The following is a 5,607-nucleotide window of genomic DNA, read 5'->3' as shown; positions in this document are numbered from 1 at the left end:
TTAATGATTTAGTGTATTAATTCAAGAAATTTGGCCTAACATGTATTCAAATAAAAGCTATGTTACATTCTCTCTGATTAACATCTTTCTCTAAACTTCAGATATTAAACATTTGAACATTTAAATGTAAATATTCTTAAAAAATATAAAACAATGATCTAAAAAACAATACATTTTTTAATTTGAATCATTGATTTGGATAAATGAAATATATAGAAATATTATAGTCATGAATATAATTGTTCAAATATATAATAAAAAACAAAGTGTCCTTCATGAGAGCAACGTTGTTTGGTATATAGGAACATGTTTATCAGGAAATATTAAAAATACATAAATATAAATATATATGTATGTAAATATATAAAACTTAGAGGAAAAAGAAAAATGCCAAACTAGTCATTTATAGAGAGAGACCTGAAGAGTCCACTTCAATGGGTAGCATGACCCATTTTAGTCTTCAAATAAAATAAATGTATTTATGTTGGATATTGCTGGTTTCCAACTTGACAGTCATTCTAAATAGTTTCATCTCATCCCTTGCTCACTTTTAGGATGCACAAGTTCAGAACTAGTGTTGCACATGAATTTACCCTATGACCAAGCAAGTCTACTCCAAGAAAAATGAAAGCATTCACTCAAAAATTATGCATAAATGTTTGTAGAAGCATTATCCATAGAAGCCAAAAAATGGAAAGAAGCCAAGTGTTTATTGATGGATAAATGCAGAGATGAAAGGTGATCGAGTCATGCGATGGAATATTATTCGGCTGCAAACAGGCTGGAAGTGCTGACACAAACCGCAGCGTGGACGAACTTTAAAACTTTATACGAATGGAAAGAAGAGAGTCAGGAAAGATGGCATATTGCATCATTCTGGTCATATGAAATATCCGGAGGAGGCAAATCCATAGACAGTAAGTAGATTAGTAATTACCAGGGCCTGGGGGAAGGGAAATAAATAGGGATTGACTGCTAATGGTTATTGGGTTTCTTTCTAGGGTGATGAAAAATGTTCGGGAACTAGACAGTGGTATTTGCTGCACAACATTGTGACTATACTAAAAGCTACTGAATTGCACATTTTAAAATAGTGAAATGTATGGTATGCAAGACAAATGTTACTTTAAAGATACATGATAGACTAGTTGAGGTATATTAAGTTGAAGTGTTCTAAATCCATGCAAGGTCAGGGAAGTGGAAATGACTACTCATTTATATTGGCATTGATACTTAGAGGAGACATATTTTAATCTCAGTAACATCTGAATAAAGAATGACAAAATCCTGTGAAACAATCTAATAAATGGCTGTAAAAATGTGAATATGAATTTTAATAAAAAAATAAAAGTGTTAATAGAAAGTATGACACAGGTGAGAAAAAAGGACAGGCAAGAAAAAACAAATAATAATATAGTATGCTTGATTTAAATATATTATTAATTGTATTAGATGTTAATCGTCTAAATATTTCAATATTTATTAAAATGGAACTATGTTCAGATCAGAATAAAAAACAAAATTCAATTATATGCTGCTTAATTTAGAAATATATTAAGTACGGGTAACGCAATATTTTAAGTAGAAGAATATAAACAAAACATGGCTAACACCACATAACTATTAGCCAAAGCAGGTTGGTATAATTAATGTCATTCTACATAGACTTGAAAGCAGATTGTCAGAAAAACAAGAACATGTCACAAGGAAATACAGAAGAGTCATAAATTTTAATTCATATATGTGTAAAAGAATTAAAATGACAAAGTTCCCAAAAATAAAATAGACAGAAATAAAGGAAAACATGGATATATCCAAAATCAGAGTGAGTGAGTTTAACACACTGGTCACAGAAATTGACACACAAATCCGGGGACAAAAAAAAAAAAAAAAAAAAACCTTCAAAAATCTGATGAAAAAAATTGATACAATCGAATGAACCAATGACTTAAACTATGCATTCTTTTTAAGAATACCCAGGATATTCCCGATTTGATAATATACTGGAACATAATTCAAGGTCAAACAATTTTCAAAGTGTGGAATTTTACAGTGAGTGGCCTCTGGTCTCAGAAAAATTAAGTCAGAAATCAAGAAGACAAAACAAAATATCCAATGACTTGAAAATTAAGCAGTGCATTTCCAATTAATTTATTGGTCAAAGAAGAAATAACAATGTGAGTTATTAATTGAAAAAAATGTTCAACTATATAATAATAAAAGTACAATGTGTCAACGCAGGTGTTAGGGAGCTCCAGCTGAATTTAGTGAAAAAGTACAGATGCTAGCACGTGTGTCAGAAAAAGAGAAAAATTGAAGAAACATTATGAGTTATCTATTTCATGCATGTGGCAAAAATATCCAACAAATATAATCCAAAGAATGCAAAAAGGAGAATATATAATTCAAGGAAATATTAAACAAAAAGTACAAATAACTGTACGATCAGCAGTGTTGTAAATTATTTCTTTGCCAAGAGTAAAATAATTTATAAAACTTCTCGTGAAAATATCCCATCATAGAATAGAGATGATCCCATTAATACCTTAAGAAACCAAAGGTAACATCATTATACATCAAACCATGTTAAAAGAATTCCATAAACAAATTTATGCTAACTTAGTAAAAATGTAGATGGCATTGACAAATTCTTTTAAAATCGTGCAAAAATTAACAATTGAAGAATAAAATCTGGATTTTTCCAGATATGGACATAACTTAAAAGTTAGGTTCCAGACGTTCCTTTCTCCTATACATCTGATGGGGAAAGTCACCGTTTATGGTGTTTTCTATCTTGTGATTAGTGGTTCCTGTTAATTACCCCATTCTCTAAGCCTGAAATAACTGTTTTCCCTGGTTATTTTTCTGTAACTAGTTCCTCCTTACTGTTTTTCTTTGACTATTTCCTCCTTGTTTTGCTGTCCCTAATGTTCCATTATCTCCTGTTTTTCTGCCCCTAATATTCCATTATCTCTTGTTTTTCTGCCCCTAATATTCTTTTCTCTCTTGTTTTTCTGTCCCTAATGTCATTACTGTTGTCATACGAGCAATGAATGCTTTTAGTGGAGGTGCCATCAAGATGGCAGCATTTCTGAGAAGGCAGTTGGAATGCGGGAGGCAGCTTGCTTAGTCCGCTTAGAGCAGCGCATCTGGAATTGCTATGGGAGTTTCTGGCCCCGGTAGACACTGCCTCAGGGCCACCTCTAGGGATGGGAAGAATTCCGATTCCTGGGCCCCATCAGAACTATGCCCTGCCCACAGGGCCTGCAGTGCCGCCTTTGGCCTGCTGGAGGCGCCCGAGAGCCCTGGGTGCTCACTGCGGCTGCGCAGAGCGGCCTCCCCACCTGGCGGCCGCGTCAGCGGGATCTGCCCAGCTCAGCTGACAGCTCGCGAGAACTAGGGGGGGGCGGATCCAGGGCAAGGGTGGAGGGCGGAACTTCTGGCCCGGCTGGGCGGGGTGGCCGGAAGGGAGACCGGGGTGGCCGGAAGGGACACCGGGGTGACCGGAAGGGTCAGCGGGGAGGCCGGAAGGGACACTGGGGCTGCCGGAAGGGACGGCGGGGCCGCCGGAAGGTATGACGGGGACCAAGCTCTGGGCGCGCGAGGCACAGAGGCGAGGCCGGGAGTGCTAAGTGGGCCTCAGTGCCCCAAGCCCGGGACGGGGAGCCCCGCAGCCAAACCGGGCCTGGACTCCCTTCAGGGCGCTGAGGAGAAAGCCGGACGCCCAGGTCGGCGCGCCCCTCACACGCCCGCAGACGACTCCGCGAGCCGCGTGAGGTGGAGACACCGGCCGCCTGGTGACCCCAGACCCTGACCCCGAGGCAGGAGTCCGCGTGGTGTGGCCTGAAGAATCATAATTAACCTTTTTTATTTTTATTTTTTTATTTTTATTTTTATTTTTTTTTGAGGCAGAGCCTCGCTCTATCACCCGGGCTAGAGTGAGTGCCGTGGCGTCAGCCTCGCTCACAGCAACCTCAACCTCCTGGGCTCAATCGATCCTCCTGCCTCAGCCTCCCGGGTAGCTGGGACTACAGGCGTGCACCACCATGCCCAGCTAATTTTTTCTATTTTTAGTTGTCCGCCTGATTTATTTATTATTATTTTTTTTTTTTTTGCTTTTTTTTCTATTTTTAGTAGAGACGGGGTCTCACTCTTGCTCAGGCTGGTCTCGAACTCCCGAGCTTACGTCATCCTCCTGCCTTGGCCTCCCAGACTGCTGGGATTATACTCGAGAGCCACCGGGCCGGCCCCTAGATGTTTTAGGAAACACAGACACTGTACGTTATTGTTGGCTATAGTCACCACACTGTACGATGGAACACCAGAATTTATTTTTTCTCTCCGATTATAACTTTGAACGCACTGAACAACATCTTCCCCCACGCTCTCTCTCTGTTCCCCAGACTCCAGTAACCACTGTTCTATTTTGTACTTCTGTGAGATCAACCACATCAGGTTCTGCACGCAAGTGAGGTTCTGCGGCATTTGTCCTTACGTGCTTGGTTGACTTCACTTAACGTAATGTCCTCCAGGTGCATCCATGCTGTGCAAAAACTAGGATTTCCGTTTTTATCGATGCATAATATTCCAGTGTGCCTACAGACCACATTTTCTTTACCCATGCGTGTCTTTATGGACACTTACGTTGATTCCTTATCTTGGCTACTGTGAATAGCGCTGCAATGAACATGACAGGGCGGGTGTCTCTTCCACATACAGGTTTCTTTCCCTTGAAATAAATTTCCAGTGGTGGGAATGCTGGATGGTATGGTAGTTCCATTTTTAGCATTTTGGAAAACGTCCATAGTGGTGTCTAGCGTACTCATTTACGTTCCCACATTCCCACCGTTGGTGTGTATAAGAGTTATCTTTTCCTGGAATTTTTTTTTCTGTTGTTGTCGTCATTTCTGTTTTCGTATTTTAATAATTTGATGGTTTTAAAGCACAGGTCAGTATTTTGGGTTCAATATGATCGCTGTGAAAAATTCATATGCCTTTCTATCTCTTTTTCTGTGTCTCTTTCTCTCTCTGTCCACTCCCCTTTCTCTCCTCTCTCTTTCTCTCTTTCTTTTTCTCTCTTCCCTCCTTTCTCTCTCTCTCTTTTCCCTCCTCTCTCTCTCTTTTCCCTCCTCTCTCTCTCTCTTCTCTCTCTCTCTCTCTTCCTTCTTTTCTCTCTCTCTTTTTATACAAGTCATTAAACATTGTGCATATACTAAAAGCTACTGACTTGTACAATTTTTTCCCAGTGGAGAGTGTGAACGCCATCCACCCTACCACTAACTGTGCAATCAAATTTTGCCCATTTGGAGAAACCGCAGGGGCCGCCCACCCAGAAAGGAATTAATAAGCTTCGCCCCGGAAAAACCACCTTCCTGAGTATGTGTCTCCCCTGCCAGGTAAGTACTGAATTGTACATTTTTGGATGGTGAAATTTATGGTCTGTGAGACAAATGTCACTTTAAAAAATGCATAATGACAGAATAGATTTATTTCCATAAAACATCCTTAGGGGTAAACAGATATGGACCATGGGCTCTGTTTGCCCACGTGCTGTAGTTTGTTCACAACTGTGTAAAAAGCACATGTATTTCCTGTCAGTTATCATAT

General features: G+C 39.6%; 1 non-coding gene across 1 annotated transcript; it reads right to left on the bottom strand.

Annotated features, from left to right (window-relative positions):
* Positions 1 to 5,244: 5,244 nt before the first annotated feature.
* LOC138379179 (U1 spliceosomal RNA) lies at positions 5,245 to 5,404 on the bottom strand. The gene has a single exon (XR_011231985.1). It is a non-coding gene; the product is annotated as a U1 spliceosomal RNA (small nuclear RNA).
* Positions 5,405 to 5,607: the final 203 nt, after the last annotated feature.

The sequence above is a fragment of the Eulemur rufifrons genome, chromosome 30 (genome assembly GCF_041146395.1).
Source record: "Eulemur rufifrons isolate Redbay chromosome 30, OSU_ERuf_1, whole genome shotgun sequence".
Taxonomy (NCBI): domain Eukaryota; kingdom Metazoa; phylum Chordata; class Mammalia; order Primates; family Lemuridae; genus Eulemur; species Eulemur rufifrons.
The sequence above is the reverse complement of the archived record's forward strand: the minus strand, read 5'-3'. Positions and strand labels throughout refer to the sequence as shown.